This window comes from Felis catus, chromosome X (genome assembly GCF_018350175.1).
Source record: "Felis catus isolate Fca126 chromosome X, F.catus_Fca126_mat1.0, whole genome shotgun sequence".
Taxonomy (NCBI): Eukaryota; Metazoa; Chordata; class Mammalia; order Carnivora; family Felidae; genus Felis; species Felis catus.
In genome coordinates, this window is record NC_058386.1 from 24,048,159 (window position 1) to 24,066,857 (window position 18,699).

Here is an 18,699-nt window from a genome sequence, read left to right on the forward strand (position 1 = left end):
TCAGGCTCAATAGGTAAGAAGGATTCAGAAGTACAAACCTCCGGTTATAAAATATTCAAGTCACGGGATGTTATATTCAATACAGGGAACATTGTCAATAATATTGTAGTAATTCTGCCTAGCCAACAGATGGTATCTAGATCTATTAAGGTGAACACTTAATCTATAAAAATATCCCATCAATATGTTGTATATCTGAAATAATATTCTATGTCAATTATAATTCAATAAAAATTTTCATATAAAAATTAGGGTAAGGGTCGATCGTTATTTTTATAAATTTCTACGAAACTGAGAAGGACTTGGATAGGTATATACAGTGCATCACCTCTCCACAACAGTGTCAAGAGAATAAAAAGTGATCCACTTTTTGGAAGTGTTTCCTTCTACAACTTACTTCATATTCTTCCTAACCAACTGTATCCTTGACTAAAACTGTAGGAAAGAATTAAAGTTGTATTTGATCTTTTATAATGCTGTTCAGATAAAGAAATACTAAACCAGCATCACTAACAGCAACAAACATTTATTGCCCCAACTATTATGGATGGATCACTAAGGTCAATGGAAAGGATTTGGATCAATCAGCTTGCTAGAAATATATTCATGGAGAGCATAAGGCATTTGTCCAAACTTTCCATGATAGCTTAAAAAGAAGATACATGCCAAGTAAATCATCTCTCCAAAGCTTTACAAATTTTAAAATAGTATAGTAATGGAGGCATTTGGAATAAACAATGCACACTGAGATTCCAGCAATGTGACTATTTGGGAAAGAGCAGGTTTCAGGCTAAACAGAATAGTGGGGGTGAGGAAAATAACCTGTGTGCAGATACTGACTCATTATTAAGAGCTGAAATTGTGTTGATATTATAAAAGGGGAAGTACGTGGGGCACCTGGGTGGTTCAGTCGGTTGAGTATCTGACTTTGGCTCAGGTCATGATCTCACAGCTCATGAGTTCAAGCCCTGCGTCGGGCTCTGTGCTGACACCTCAGAGCCTGGAGCCTGCTTCGGATTCTTTGTCTCTCTCTCTCTCTCTGCCCCTAACCCACTTGCACACTATCTCCGTCTCTCTCAAAATTAAACAAAAATTAATATATATAGATGTATATGTATGTATGTATATATATGTACATATACATATACACACACTCATATATATATGTATATGTATATATATATGGAAGTACAAAAGAGCTTGGAAAACTGTTGTGTGTCTATGTTGCACATGTGTAGAAGTCTATCCATCTCCAGGCCCTATGTTTAAAATAGAAAAAGGACAATGATAAGGAATATAAGGAGGAAGGGAAAGGAAAGGAACGAAGGAGGGAGAAAACAATTATGCCCCTTATTCACATTCAAAAGCATATTTTACTATTCCAAGCAATTAATTATATTTAAAATGTGTTTCTGACATTACTGACCTATTACATTTTTATTTAACTTCAAACAAGAAACAGCCTCCAATCAAAATAGAACTTGCATGGAAGCATTTGAAATGGGTACCTCCTGTGCTAATTGCCTGGTCCTGCTTCCAAGGACTTCCCATTGTCTAAAACTTGCCTGCTTTCTGGGAAATTCACTTGTATTTTGTGACCCCAGATCTTCAGTTATACCTGAATGATCTTTGGGTGGAATGAGGACCAAAACTAGGCCCATCAGCTGTTTTTCCCCTGGTAATTTCAAGAAAGGAAGAAGGTAAGAGTCAGTTGAAGTATGCTATTTGAATTACTCATATTGATTACCTCCTCAAGCTCTTTCTGCAGAGGTCCACTGGGCTCCTTGGTTTCCCTCTAAGCTCTTCTTGCATCCTGCTGATGAATCATCTTCTACTGGTGATGCTAGCCGGAGTTACGGTCAACCAAGACAGACCGAATTCAACTCACTCTGTATCACTGATGCTAAGAACAGTTTGTGGCAAAGCTGTGGACTGTGTAATTTCAAATAATAAAATGACAAATATACCACATGATGCAATTTGGTTCGAGCAAATGTGTAAATTTTAGCACACGTCACTCAATTGCAAGCATTTCCAAGAGTATCAAACATTTTGCTCGGGTTCTCTTTGGGGGTTTGACCTCAACTTATAAGAGTAGTCATTCATTTCTGGAGAGCGAATCAAAATTTATTTTAAATATTTTGTAATAGCAATTTTTAGAAGAAAAAAAATCCATCTACTTTGTAATATTAGGACTTCACAATACATTTTTATATTGCTTCATATTTTCAAAACCCCTAACCAAAATTCCTAAATTAATCCTGACCAGGCTGGTTAATATGGTCCCAAGTAAGTAATTACATACAAGGAAACTCAAGCAGAGAGAAACAGCCTTACTTCAGGTTTTTAATCATGATTGTTGCTGAAGCAAGAGAACTCCCCAGCATGTAACTTCTTGGGCCTGTGAAATTGAATCTAAATTATAATGGCTTCCTTAAAACTTAACAAATACCCTCAGTTAAAATTCAAGGGCATGTAACATCATGGGAGTTACTTGTCCAAATATATTTTTACATGACCCAACATGCACAATGCTCTGTGAAGAACATGAGGGTTGTGAGTCAAGAGCAGATACATGGTCTATGAGTTACAGGCACTGCTGTGTCTCCAGCACGGACTTGTTTTCACAACCAGAAAAATAGTCACAGACTCCATCGCTACATCCACCATTATATTAGGGAAGCTACCAGAGCCTTCTCTGAAGATTTTGCTTCCCCTGTGATTTGCTTTTACAGGCTTTGAGACTAGATAAATCATAGACAGTTTTATCAAGGTATGTAAATATTTAAATACTTGAACAAAATCACAGGAACAGGACATAAGAAGGCCATTTTCCTATCTTTTACCACATAATAACTACTTTCGCTTTTCTAACCTTGTGAGGAAACATCACTTAGGCAACAAGTCCAAGTCTGAACTCTAACCATCTTATGCAATTGCTGGTTCAACTGTGATAATTCCAGGATCGTTCTTAGACTGACATCCCTTACTCTCCTTATATGCTGTAAAAGCATCAATTACAGTTCTGTAGAATATTCAACTCCAAAATCTCAGTGTTTCACAAAAAACATTTCCTGACCATGGATCCATAGGTTAGCTGCGATGACCCAGTTCCAGGTCGAAGTTCAAATTACTTCTCATTCTGGGACCCAGGGTGAACAAACTTCTCCAGGGAGTGTTCTCATGAAGAGGTGGGAGTTTAATAGGGCTTACAGAAACTCAGATACCTCTTAAGGCTTCCTTTCACGACTGCTGTAACTTAAAACTGGCACACTGTCACTCCGCCTCCCATTCCACTGTTCAAAGTAATGACATGGTATGCCCATCATTAATGGGATGGGGAGGGATATTCCTTTTATGATGGGATGAGGGAGAGGAATGAAGATTGTCTCAACAATACCGTAATCTATTACATATTTTCTGCCCAAGACCCTCCAGAAACTTAATATCCTACTCAATTTTCACGCGAGGACAAGGAACGACAGAGAAGTGGCAGATTTGAAAAGACACTTTAAAATTTTTTTTAAGTTTTTATTTTTGAGCCAGAGACAGACAGACAGATGGACTAAGCATAAGCTGGGGAGGGGGAGAGATAAAGGAGGAGACACAGAATTGGAAGTAGGCTCCTGGCTCTGAGCTGTCAGCACGAAGCCTGAAATGGGGTTCGAACTCAGGAGCTGTGAGATCATAATCTGAGTCAAAGTTGGTTGCTTAACGGACTAAGGCACCCAGGGGCCCAGGACACTTTTAAGTAAAGGAAAATGAGAAGGTTGGAGAAGCTGCATGAACTTTGGTAAGATTTTGAAATGGTCAATGTCCAAGTGATCAGCCTATGTGTAAATCGTTAAAATCTAGCCTCATTTTGGTATCTTGATCTATTATCAGCTCTCAATTTATTAGTTTATTCAGCATGTATCAAAGATATCTAATATACTCTAAGGAATAAACTGAATATATATTTTTTAATTTTTTTAACATTTATTTATTATTGAGAGACAGAGAGACGCAGAGCATGAGCAGGGGAGGGGCAGAGAGAGAGGGAGACACAGAATCTGAAGCAGGCTCCAGGTTCTGAGCTATCAGCACAGAGCCCGACGCAGGGCTGAAACTCACAAACTGCAAGATCATGACCTGAGCTTCTAAAGTCGGTCGCTTAATCAACTGAGCCATCCAGGTGTCCCAAAACTAAATATATTCTTAAAGTTGAATTTTAAATAAAAATTAACACGTGCTCTGGGGCTCCTAGGTGGCTCAGCCTGTTTGGTGTCTAACTCTTGATTCTGGGTCATGATCCCCCAGTTTGCAAGACCGAGCCCTGCTGTGGACTCTAGGCTGATGTTGCAGAGCCTGCTTGAATTCTCTCTCTCCCCCTCTCTCTGCCTTCCCCTGCTTGCATGCACACATGCATGAACTCTCCCAAAATAGATATTTTAAAAAATACATGTGTTCACCCTTTATCATGCTCTCTGAAAGCTAAAATTAACATGGACATTCCCTCAAAAGGTAATATTCTTGTGCCAGGCATCTTCCTCAGAAGTATGTCAGTTGACAGGATGTGCGCACAGAGCTGAAGTTTAGTATGCTGTTAAGTGCCATTTTTATTTTTTCCTGCTTTAATTAAAGCTTTCATTGATGGTGAAATTATTGGTCCTAGAATGATCCTTGACAGTGTATTTAAAAAAAAACACTTAAACTCATCGTTATATGGTGCTTTTGAACTAGCTTAGTACAAAAAGAATAGTTGCACAAGACAATTAAACTTTTAATAATTGCCTCAAGGAATTTAACTAAGACCCTAAAGTATCTGTAGAGCCGAGTTTTCTGACAATGTATATTTTGTGTTTTAATGCAGAGGATTCCATCTAGCACTTCGTTCTGTGTTTTCCATCTGTAGGAAAGAAACAATACTGTGCATGATTTCTATTTTGTTTGAATTTTAAAAGATTTTTACTTAACATGACGTTATTAAATTTTACTTTTTGTCATCATGCAGCTTTTAGTTTTTAATAATTGAAGCTTTCACTTATTAGTTTCGTTGGGTTTGGGTAGGGTTGGTTTTTTGTTGTGTTTTGTGGAGCTTTTATTGTTTTTTTGTTTGATGTTGTTACAGCCACTCCATGTTAGGCACTACTTTTTTCCTTCAGTGAGTTTGAAAGAGATTTCCTGGCTCAGATGTAACTTCAAAATTCCATTCATCTTCCAATTCCAAGTATGTTATTATTAAATATTTCAGTGAATTTCTCTGAACTCTAGATATTTGTCTCTTGAGAACAAAACATGCAAAGCAAAGTTAGAGTTTGCTCTTGGATTTGTAGTAAAGCAAAGCAGAGTAACTATGGTTTTAAAAGATACATGGAATGCCACCAAATTAAAATTGTGAAGCCGCCAACCTCCTGTTCTCCTTTTCTCAAACATGTGCAGCAGGATTAGATAAGCTACCATCACCTGAGTGGTTTCTTCTAATTAAGGCAGAAGCCCCACAAGGCCACATAGGCCGTTTCTGTTAGAAAAACAGTAACACAAACGCTCTGTCCTACCTTCAGAATGCCGACTTTGTGTCCCTCTAAATTTATTTGGAACCCCACCATTTTGAAGTTCTGCATGACCAGATAGCCGGCCTGACAAACCTACCCCTTGCTCAGACTGCCTCGGACGATCCTCCTCACATATTTCTAGTCCAAGAGAAAGGCAAGAACATAAAGCATAAAGGGGTTTGGGCTGAGATCCTGACATTTCCACTTTACATATCCCTTTTTGATAAACAAGTTGGCTCATGGCTCACAGCTGCAGAATCCAAATGTCTGTTTCCAACGGCTGTTTAACGTATGGGCTGTAGAAAACAGATTCTAAGTTTGACTGTGAACTCTGCCTATGTGTGATCTTTATCATATTACTTATCTGTGCCTCTGAGTCCATGTTAATAGAAGCAATGTATTCAGAGTATTCCTAGGATCCAATGAAAGGATATATAAAGCATTTCATATAGCATTCAATTCAAAGTAGACAATAAATGATAATTTATAAATATCATTAGGTGAAATTACAAGACATCCAGGAAGGAAAAACAAAACACACTAACCAGCAAAAACGTTGGTCTCCACTTAGAGATTTTACTTCAATGAGAATCCAGGTGGTCATTTTGAAGGACACGAAAAAATCATAACCTGGGTTGACCACCCCTTCTTTTAAATATGCTATTGGTAACATGACTGAGCTGTACGGAAGGAATTGTAGCTTTTAGATTCCTCTATCCTGAGAAACAGTGAAAGGACGAGAGGCATGCCTTTTGACAGAACTACAGTGTGAGCCATGTAGGCTCACACTACATTTTAAATATTTTAGTAGCCACATTAGTAAGGTAAAAACAGGTGAAGTTTATTTTAATGTATTTTATTCATTCTGATTTATCTAAAATGTTGTAACTCATAACAATTGTTGCTGTATTTTACATTTTTTTCCTCTCCATAATCTGGTATGTATTTTCTACCTACCGTACATCTCCCTTCTGACCAGCCTGACACATTGCAAAGCGCTCAATAGCCAGATATGGTTAATGGCTACCATACTAAACAGGGAAGGTGTGGAGAATAGGGAGGATGAGGGAGAAGAATTGAGAAGGTGAAGCGGGTTAGGAGGCTGTGACGTGGCATTCACATCCATTTTGTGACTAAATGCTTCAACTGAAAGCTGAATGAGATCAGACAATCATTTTCAAGGCTGCAATAAGCCACATTAACCAAAGATGTGGGTCTGGGTACTAAGATCACTTGACCATCTATCTTTTTTTTAAAAACTTTTTTTTAACATTTATTTTTGAGACAGAGAGGCAGAGCATGAACTGGGGAGGGTCAGAGAGAGAGGGAAACACAGAATCTGAAACAGGCTCCAGGCTCTGAGCAGTCAGCACAGAGCCCGACGCGGGGCTCGAACTCACGGACCGCGAGATCATGACCTGAGCCGAAGTCGGATGCTTCACCGACTGAGCCACCCAGGAGCCCCTTGACCATCTATATTAAGACGACGTAAGTCAGTCTTAGCAGTTGAGAATATCTTTTGTTGCCTACTTAATAAATTTTAAGAGCTACAACAGCTTCAGACTACTCACTTTTACCATGAAGGGTCTAATAAAAAAGGAATACAGTTCCTCAAAATGGTTTATTAAAACTCTATTGTATTCTCACCTAGCCTTATCTTAACATTCTTTTCAAAACACACCGAGGATGGCTCTGTAACTGAGCCTATGTACACCATGCTGCAGAGAAGAATATTGATCAATTTTATCTTGGTCCCTTAAGAATTGCACATTTTATTGTACTAATGCTTCTTACAGTAACTATCATATTAAATCAAAACTTTAACATTATGATTCATAAACATCATAAAACTTGGCACCCATAAATCACAGCACTAAATTGGAAGTTTAAAAGGTAAGATTTATCAACTAACATACTAAATCACAACTTTAAAATTTAGGATTCATTAATAAGAACTTTTATATGCATGATATATAAATCAGGGCACTGCACCTGATTCTTGGATGTTAATGCATGTAAATCAGAATTCTGAAAGTTAATATTAATAAATCAAGGAAATGTATTTTACTTGGTAAATTTCTTTAATGGAATACATAATAGGCACTATCTTCTGAAAAATACACATTTGAGAATTTCCTTTGATAGCCATTTCCAGAACAGATTTAATTTTATTTAAGCCCATTGCTCTTATGTGAGCGTGGAAGTGTCTGACATGCACCTTTTTCCTACAAAGCTCATATTTTTGAAAACAGTAATTAAGTCACGCTACAGGTTCCTCATTTCTAGGCTAAAAATACCTGCAAAACTTAGCCTTCCTCCATAGGAGTTATTTTCTGCACCTTTGATCACTTTTAACAAGTGACTACGAGTCCTTTTGAAGATGATGTGAGCAAACCTGGACAAAATGTCCTTCCATGGGTCCTAGTAACACAAAGTGTGGTGGATGAATTACCTCTAGACCCTAATATGTCATGCCTGGTTGTAGCAGTCCATTTATATCTCACAGCCAAAATAACAGGAACAGCTGGAGTTTCCCATAGTCAGGTGTTGTTGTGAGCTCAGAGGCTGAACCACTTCACTCCCTTCATGCTTTAGATTCCCTGGGCTTCTGAGTAGCCCAAAGCCAACTAGATTCTGTCTTTTGCACTCCATTAAAAGAGTTCTTATTAAAGTACTAAAGACCTACATGCCACCAAAGACCAAAAACCGAGTACCTATCATAAAGGAATATTCATCAACAGTTGGCACTGGTGTTTCCTCTATCACCAGTACCTGTGATCCTTCCTTTCTCCCCCTCAGTACATGAGCTCACCTTTTCCCACACGATCCACTACCACATAAACGTTGATTATTTATGGACTTTTTCCAAATATCTAGGAATTATTTACCAGGTTTTTTTTTCCTTATTACAATACCAGCTACTCTAAATTTACATTCTCAAAATGAGATTCCTTAGTTCTTTTGCCAAAGCAACTTCTTTTTTCAATCCCTAATGGCAATCCCCAACTCGGAACAGTTAAGACTTCTCTCAGATTTCACCCATTCATTCCCTTTCTACAGCTACTATTTTAGTTTAGGCCCTCATTAATTCATTCTTAAACTGTTCCATTGTTTCCTAACTGCTACTCAGCACTGCAGAATGGAAATCCAATCATGTAACTCTCTTGTTTAGCCATTTCCACTTGCATTCTACTTCTTATTCAGGTGGCCCTAATGACCCGTTTCTACCTTCGCAACTCTATCTCTGCCCCCCATCATATTCTACACACACATTAAATGAGTGGTTTCCAATTTGGGGAATTTTGGTTCCCAGGGAACATTGAGAAGTGTCTGAGGGCATTTTTGGTTGTCACCATTAGGGGTGGCAACGCTACTGGCATACAGTGGATAGAGGCCATAGGTATTGCTAAACATCCTCCAATGGACAGGACAGGCCCCCACAACAAATAATTATCCATTCCCAAATGTCAATAGTGCAGAGGTTCAGAAACCATGCTCTAGATGAACTAAAGATGCAGATTTCACCAAGAGAATGCAAGTGTTGTGTGGATCTTTAAATATGCCATATAGTCACTACGTCCTTCACCAGAAGTGCCCTTTCCTCATTCACACTCAGGCCCAGAAATCTTCATCCTGTAAGCCCCAGTTCAACGGGTCTTCCTTCATGAAGAGGCTGGCTCATCCTTTGATGCATGAGTGACCTACCAATATGGTTTTGTGGAAACAACATACGTGGGATTCAGAGTCAGAAAGACATTGCTTTAAAATAGCACTGTACCTTACTAGTGGCGTATACTTGGGCCAATTAACCTCTTTGAATCCAAGTTCCTTCTTAGAATTGTGAAAATACCAAACCAAGAACTTTATCATTAGGACATAAACAGATATTGATGCAAGGGAAATCCACCTCCACGTTTGTCATCCCCCTGACCACTCATATCCAGTTGGCTCATTTTACAGGTTGTCACCTACACACTAAACGGAAAGAAAGGAACATCTCACATAAAGGATGCACATTATTTAATGAAGGGAATACGAGTAGCTTGGCTCCCCAAATAGACTCTCCAAAGATGCTTTCAAAGTCTATTTTCAGGTAAATGCACAACAAGAAAACTAAGAGCAAAATGTGTCTTATCTGTCACCAACTACATTTGGATAAGTGGGTTGTTCCAGGAAGAGAATTGTATGGCACCTGATACATACACTTTTGGAAATATGCTAGTTTATGCGGATTATATAATGAAATATCAGTATCTGTAGTTCAGATGGAAACACAAGACTGGAATTTTAAAGTGAGGAGCAAATAGAATGCTCTAGTTTATAATCAACTCATAAAATTATGGCACAGCAAAGTACTGCATACTTTTGTTTGCAATTTAGGTAGTGAAAAGGCAGTACTTGGAACGAACATATAAAACTGAAGATAGTGTATCCACCAATGTGTGTGTGTCTGTGTGTGTCTGCGTGCATGCATGTATTTTTACTCTTTTCCTCTACAAAAGATTTTTTCATTCATTTTGTACCTTGGAAGATGCAATATGCACACTCTAGAGCATTCCTATTTACCAGGGTTACAAATATAAATTCATCAGAGTGATGTAGAACTCTAAGGAAAACATATACAAATGTATTTGAAATAATTGTCAACAACGTGGTGATTAATTCTTCCACTGGAGCTCCCACAACAAATGTTTCCTTGAGAATTTTTTGAAGTGTGTTTTTAAAACTTCAGAGAAATTCAACATTACAGTAAGCAGAGCCATCCTGTCTGCAATAAGGCTCTTGCATCATCCAAGCTATTCCCAGAGGAAATAATGGGTGAAAGGAAAAACAAGTAAAAAATAACTTTTATCAGATCTACTGTAAAAGGCTTTTCCGACATCAAGGGCATATACAGATTTCCTTGATAGCCTGACTCCATGTGATTTAGTTTAGTCATTTGCCTACTTCCCATCACTTACCTTATCTAAGTAATTTGCCTTCTGAATATATACTTTTATCCATTAGATTACACACATTACAAAGGAATACAGCATCGATACCATTTCAAAAACAACACAATGCTGGACTCTTGAGAGTTTAGTAACCTATTTGCAATTCTGAGAGAATCCTTTGTCCCAAAATTTAAGAAGGATTGGTTCTCATATTTAGCTCCTAGTTTATGTCAAGTACGTCATTCAACTCACAAAGATGTACAGTATTACGTGAAAATGTCTGAAGCTATCTGATTTTTATCTTTAAATGGCATTTATAACCAAGTGAAATAAATTAAAATATTACCCCCTCAAGAGTTAGCTTGCACTACAGAATCACAATCAAGAAACCATCTCAAAATATAAAGTGACAGGTTTCATTATTAATTTCTAAGAAGCCTGTATGCCATGAACATTTTGAAATGAAATGCGAATTATAATCTAAGAGAAAAAATTTAGCATTAGGACAAAGCATTACTATTTTAATACATGAATGTTCTCACCAACAAAATGGCAAAAATTACCTTTGTATAAGAAATATTGTAAGATAGGAATAGGTAATTTAAAAAAAGCAAAGATGGCCAATAATGTAAAAAATAGTGTTAGGTTTACCACTTAGTAAGTAATTACAATTGAAGCAATCACAGTATTTACCGTTTACATGGTTCATCTTTTAATGCACTGTTACTATCCAGCATTGACCGTCATGTGAATAAAAAGGAAAGGTTGTTTTATATACTTCTATTAAGTATATAAATTCATACAATTTTTTAGGGAGCAATTTGTCTTTAAAATGGTATTAGCTTTTGACAAAAAAAAATTCAAGGAATTTATCCTAAGGAAATGCCTATAGCCACAATATGTCCATTGTAGCATTATTTAAAATCCACCATCAGAAATAATGAAAGTATCCCTTCACCCAAAAACAGGGAGAGGGACAAAACATAATAGACTCTTAAATAGGGGAACAGAGGGTTAAGGGAGGGGTTGTGGGAGGGGGGATGGGCTTAGTGGGTAAAGGGCATTAAGGAATCTACTCCTGACATCATTGTTGCAGTATATGTTAACTTGGATGTAAATTAAAAAATAAATAAAAATAAAGTATGATGTGATCAAGAAAAAAAATAATGTGAGTATCTAAGGAAAGGGTATGATTTGAATACATTATGGCACACCCATGAGAAGAATTACTATGCAGCCACGATCAAGATACTCTGAAAATATGTTTACTGATTAAATAACATGTTCATAACTCACGGTTGTATGGGGGGAAAAAACTTTCAAAGAATGCAAATCCTGATTCCGTGTTAGAATCTGTTAGCCATAAAAATTACTTAAATTTACAAAGGTAATAAGATTTTATGATAGTGTATGCCCAGCAAGAGGAGGAGCCATGGAAAACCCTGGTCAACACATTCCTATTCAGGACTCATGAATAAACAAGACAACAGTCCTTCACAACTCAGGATAGGAAAGCAGTTCTGAGAATCAGTTGTTTCAATACCCCTCCATAAAGAGGTACCTATTGTCTTCTCCAAGTAGTCTCCTTTTCTTGCCTTCCCTCTCACTTTTTATTTCTATTTGTCTAATTTTTACCCATTATTTCTTTCTTTTCCTATGTACTCTGCTTCTGTCGTTGTTACCACTTTGGTTTGTGTACCACAACTCGCCAAGTGAGACGATCCTGCTGAGCCTGGTATTTAGACCCAGGAGGGTGTTCCATGCCCACACTGGGTAGAGTTCTTATGGTAGACTACCTATTTAGCTCCTGGTCCAGGCTTTAGTTATCTTTGCTTTCACAATTGATCATGATCCCATCACTTTTGTCTGGGACAGTAGAGTCACTTCTTGCTTACTTCAAAAGGGAGTTGGAAACCTGGAGGACACTTAGGGTTACTGGTCTGTGATAAAATTACAGACTCCATAATGGAGTCTGTAACAAACATCTTTTTATGTTGTTCTCATTAATGGTTCAATTTTTTTATATTAAGCATTTCTATAACCTGCCTCTAAGAAAAACATTAAAGTAAGTTTTGTTTTAGATTTTAAATCACTTGATCCAGTCTCCTGCCTAAAGGCTAATATAACCCTACCGGTGTTTGTTTATAAAAATCTTCAAAAACATCCTTTCTATCTCATGTATCATTCCATGAGCTATTCTTGCTCCTGTTTCAATCCTGACTCCTTTAATAATCTTGTGAATAATGCTTAGTAATGTCAGTGACTTCCAAGTACTAAAACACTCCCATTACCCACTTTGTTTCATTTCATCTTTCTCTAAAAAGTATGTGGATATTACAGCTGAGTCATCTTGTAGAATCTTGGAGAACTCAGTTTGGAGGCCATAGGAACCAAGATTAAGTGGCCTTTTCAAAATGTGGTAGTGCTTTTCTATCTTAAGTTCTTCATTCCCAAAACCTTCAACTTTCCAACTTGATCCTTTCCTGGCTTCCGAAATAATTCTCTAAAAATTCCCTTATCTGTAGGGGTATTATTTAATATTTTACTTATCGTCACCCTAGTCTATTTTAACTTCTTATGCCTGCTATTATGGTTCATTTTTTTCCTGCTCCAACAGACAGTGTGTAGTCGGTTTCTTTATTTGACCTTTTTATTCTATCATCAATCTAATCCTGTTCTTTAGAGACATTCCATAATTTAAATCATGTATATTAGTACCCACTCTACACAAAACTTTGTGCTAGAGTCTCTGAAGCATAAAGGCCCACTGCCCATTAAGGAATGTGTGTAATTCAAATATGGGGAAAGGGGGCAAAGAAAAGAACAGGGAACTAAGGACTACAGTAGAGAGGCAGAAAAAAAATCCTGAGGTGTACAGAAGTCATTGATCAGGAGTACTATAGTTTTTTTCCTTTCTATCTCATGCACATAATGAGATGACTGGTAGATCATTTCAAATTGAAATCCAGTGATTCAGAACAATGTAATATCAGGATGTCAGAGTGGGGAGAGGGTGTAGAAAATTGTTAAGGTAGGATGAGTCATGGTGCAATGTACAAGAATGAAGACTAAGTAAGGAAAGCTCTTAAGAGAAGCCCTTAAAAAGCAACCTCAGGAATGGCCATTCAGTAGAATCCATGTATACAAATGCCATGCTCCAAATAAAATGGTGGCAAGAGTGTTACCCAAGCATCTCAGCATTTTTGGTAGTGAAAAGACACAAGGAATCATAGAGGAGGAAATAAAGGACAGAAGACTACCCTAAGAATAAATATGATTAAACGCAGGGCGACCAGTCTCCCTCAGAACAATGTTGGACAGCTCCAAGTATGAAAGGAGATTTTTTTTTTTTAAGTACTCTCAAAAAAAAAAAAAAATACTGTCAACACCAAAAACTTTAAGCAATTTTCAAATGTTTACATAAACCAAATATTAAGAAAGCAAAGAAATAAAAGGCCATTTTAAGAACCTTTACATTTTTTGTTAAATAAAACAATTATGGGGAAAGGAAGGTGTTCTAAACATGTTGTTGGGAAAAATGGATATCCATATCCAAAAAAATCAAATTGGACCTTATATTACATACACAAATTAACTTGAAATGGACCAAAGACTTAAAAGTAAGGGTCAAAAAATATAAAACTCTTTTGAGAAAACAGGAGAAAAGTTTCTTGACAGTAAATTTAGTAATGATTTGTGTATTGTACTAAAGCACAGGTAATTTAAAAAATAGACAAATATCACCATTTAAAACTTTCTCTTTGAAAGGACAGTCAACATAGTGAAAAGGCAAGTGGAGGAATAAAAAAATATATATTTGTAATCATCTGCCTGATAAGGAATATCCAGAATATATGAAGAACTATACCTCAAAACCAAAACAAAATGGACAAATGACTTGAATAGACATTTCTCCAAAGATATACAAATTGCCAATAAGCACATGAAATGAAGTTTAACAATAATGATTAAGAAAATGTAAATCAAGCCACAATGAAAACCACCTCACATCCATTAAAATGGCTAGTATAAAAAAAAGCAATCAAAAAACAAAACAAAAATGTGTGGGTGAGGATGTGGAGAAATTCACACTCTTATGCAATGCAGGTAGGACTATAAAATGGTGGAGGTATTATGGAAAACAGCAGGAAGCTTCCTTGTACAATTACAAACCTAATTCCCATCTGGTTTAACAATTCCACTTCTAGATATACAACCAAATTAACTGAAAGCAGGCTCTCAAAAAGGTATTTCTACACCCATGTTCATAGCAGCATTCCCAATAGCCAAGAAGTGAAAGCAACCCAAGTATCCATTCACTGATGAATGTGTAAGCAAAATATGGTATATGCATACAACCAAATATTACTTAGCCTTAAAATGGAAGGAAATTATAACACATCTTACAACATAGATGAACCTTAAGAACATTGCACTAAGTGAAATAAGCCAGTTACCAAAGGGCAAATACTGCATGATTCCACTTACATGAGGTATGTAGTAAAGTCAAATTCATAGAAACACACTTAAAGCCAGAACATCAAGGAGTTCAATGCCCAAAACTTGGGCAAAATCTTCATGGCCCAGGCTCTTTGAGAACACAACAACTAAGACAAGCAAGTTTCCAGAAAAGGAGTTAACATGGACTCTTGAGATCACCCTGGGGGAATTCTTGGAAGAGATACACTTGCATACTGAAAAGTCTTTCTAGCTAATAATAAAAAAACAAAAAACAAAAAAAAAAAAACCTGAACAAAGTAAAATGATAGTTGCTAGGCAACAGGGGAGAGGGAAATACGGAGTTGTTTTTAAATGGGTATAAATTTTCAGTTGGCGAAGATTGAAGATGAACAAGTTCTGGACACCGGTTGCACACCAATGTGTATTTAACACTACGAAACTATACACTTAAAAGTGGTTAAGAGAAAATTGTATGTGTATTTTACAAAAATATATATATATCTCACATAAACAATTAACACAGTAATTCCCATGTTATGTGCATTTTATCACAGTTAAACAAACAGAGCTCATCATGTGTTAGCAAGGCTTTCCACCCTCCCTTAGCCACAGAGCTTTTTATGATCCCATGAAGCCTCCAGGATCTTTCTCATCTCCAGCCCCTGCTTTTGTTCTCTTGGCCTGCAACCTTCTTCCTCCCTGCTCCTTCCTCCCCTTCTTCTTCCTTGACAATCTCCAAAACTTTCAGATGTTACTCTTTTAGGATAAAAAAAACTGTTTTGACCCTCCAAACCAAAATTATACTCCCTTGTTTTGTTTTGATGCTTTATCTTACCTATTTTTTCCTACAATAACCTGAAATAAACATTTTAGAATGATTTCTTATAGCCCGTCTTCACTTGAGGACAGGGACTACAGTGTACTCAATACATAGCTGCATCCTCAACAACTGGGAACTTGCCTGGCATAGTGTTAGTTCCCAGTAAATAGGTCTGGTGAGTAAGGGAAGCCAATTGCTAGTAAAACCTGTTGAGTATTTAGGTTAAATATCGTGAAATAACTTATCGTCAAAGGTGACAGAATTCTAAACAAGGTGTTGGTAACATTTTAAGAATAAAAGTGAGATAAATACAGTTGATTAATAGCTGTAATTTATTCCCTTTTATATGCCTTCATATACCACAATGCAGAGAGCTAAAATGATGTTCTCATACTCTCTTCGAACTAGGTCTCTGAATGAGAATAAGGCTCCACCAGTGAGACCCACTCAAAGGATCAAAATGGCTCAGAAGTCATCTTTTTACTACGGCTGCTGTCAATATTTGTAAAACATTCATAAAGACATGCCTGTTTGTGGCCTGAGACAGTCTCTGTGACAAGTCAGTAACTCATAGGTATGAGAGACAGATGTGACACAGCAGATATCATGCCAAAAACATCTTCCTCATGTTAGGATCTCAGCTACGTTGAGTCCACTGCCAGGCTGCTCACCAGTACTCCTCCATTTTTAAACACCTAAATCTCTGTATTAAATCCCTTTCTCCTTCAAATACATAGAATTGTCAGCTCACTGGACTGAACCTAGAAAGATACACAAAGTTTTAAAGAGATCAGAATTGCAAAATGTTAGGTTTTTGTATTATCGACCTACAGCTAGAATCTTGAGCCATGGCAAAATTCCACAACAACTAAATCAACAAGAGGCGATCATGTTCAAGTGGAACAAAAGTGATCATGCAAAGCTGGCATTCAATTACTAAATGCATGTCATGGCAGGCTAACATTGTTTCTTAACAGAGACTTTACACCACAAAATCAGTCCAATCCCATACTCATAGTGTACTTGCAACTCAGCAAACATTGAACAAAATTCCCTCCTGTAACTTCCTCTGAGAACCCTGCCCTGACCACTCAAGTAAACCTGATATCTTCTATGCCCCATATCATTTTGTTTATTCTTATATGATAATTATCCCATCAGTTTACAGTTACATTTTAACATGCCTGTCCCTCATCCTGCTGAATTTGGAGGTCTGAATGTCAATAAACACATTTTTCCATAGAGCCCTAAGACCTATCACAATGCTTGTCACACTGCAGATGTGCTCAATAAAATTGAGTAACTAATGTTGTATTATGACATGGCTAGGTAAACTTAATTGACTAATATTAACCACAAATGCGCCAATTAATGGGTCTATACAAAATGAAGATCATGCTCAATTAGAATCACCCTGGGATGTTTTATTCTGAGCAACTTTTTTAACCCTAGAAAGAATTGTCACCTTGTCTTGTAACACTGGATCAGAATATATTCAATTGGTACAGTAGGACTTTTATTTTGCTTCTCAATTGAGCTCATCATTTTGTGTGGGTGGTGTTCAAATACATGAACTAGATGGATAAATTTCTCAAAAGTTCACGCTTTATCTACTTCTTTCCCTCTGCCCATATCACCACCTTCAGAGCTATGCCCACAGTGAGTGTGCCCTTTACGCATGATCATTTTCTTGTTACTGGTTCCCTCCCTCTTAACTGATACCTCTGCTGGCCTCTAAGCCTCTAAGACAGGTTTTTTCAATTTGAGAATTAGTAGGGGATCAACAGAAACTATTGTATCGTGCCTCTCATTTTATCCTTTAAAATAAACTGACTTTTTTGGGGGGGACAACACCCATATACTTAAGACGCCCACATATTTGGAGTAAATCACTGTAAATAGGCGATCAGGAGAAAACAACAGCCTGCACAACACATTACTAAGGAGCAGCAGGCAGCCAAGTTTCTCTTAACTGGGCTACTAGCCACCAATTTAAAGCTTTCATCTGAACACACTTTCACCACACAGAAGTCTGTTTTTCTGCACAACATAAATGGAAGGGGACAAAACACTGCTGCTCTAAGTTATATTAAATTGACATTGTTAAACAGAATCCGGGCTTTCAGTTGGTAAACATGCTTTGGAAATTGCATCTGCAAAAAAAATGAAGGATGCTAAAAATCAAAGAATGTATGTAAATACACATGAGGAGGGGTCTTTTTTGTAAATGACTCTCACCCTGGCCATCACCCCTCTACTTCTTAGCTTAAGATGAACTTGAAACTGCTTGGGGGAGGTATTGGAGTTGCTCCTTACATAATACCACTGCATGTTTTCTCTGTCATTCAGTCTCTAACAACGCTATCTGCCAAAGGGAAGGCATACAACCACATTCTCCTTCATTTGAAAGCTGGAGAGCCTTTTTAAATGTTTCGTATTTTCAGTTCCAAACTGAAAACAAGCATTTTCCAAGGGGGAAAAAAAACTATTTTGGAGGTGAGTTATTGAGAGCGTTCTATTCTAATGCTATTCTACCATAGAGCAACGAATGTGAACTTATCATCATAAAAATACTTGATGATGCCTTTTTATCCCAATATCCCAGAGCATTAAAGGAAATTAAAATTCCATCTATTTGCATACTGCTTCTGACAGAGAATAAAATAAACCAGCAGAAAATTGTTTAAGGAGTTTATGTGCAATTCATAATATCAAAATCATTGCCAAGAGTATTTCTGTTTCCCTGCCACCAAGACTAAGCAAATATGCCATTTTCCACTGAAAACTTACATGCGACCTAAAACCTATATTCTTATCTTAATCGTCAGCCCACTAGGTAAATTTTGCCTCTTAAAAAATTTCTTTGTAGATATTGTTTCCTTCTTACCCCCTTTTTCCATCCCTATGCTCCCCAAATTTCAAAACCTTATCCTGAGATGTACCTTCACAG

General features: G+C 37.1%; 1 long non-coding RNA gene across 2 annotated transcripts in view; it reads right to left on the reverse strand.

The window, feature by feature from the left end:
- Window positions 1-18,699, reverse strand: part of LOC123383380 — a 153,056-nt gene that overhangs the window by 133,826 nt on the left and 531 nt on the right. The gene's annotated exons all lie outside the window — the stretch shown is intronic.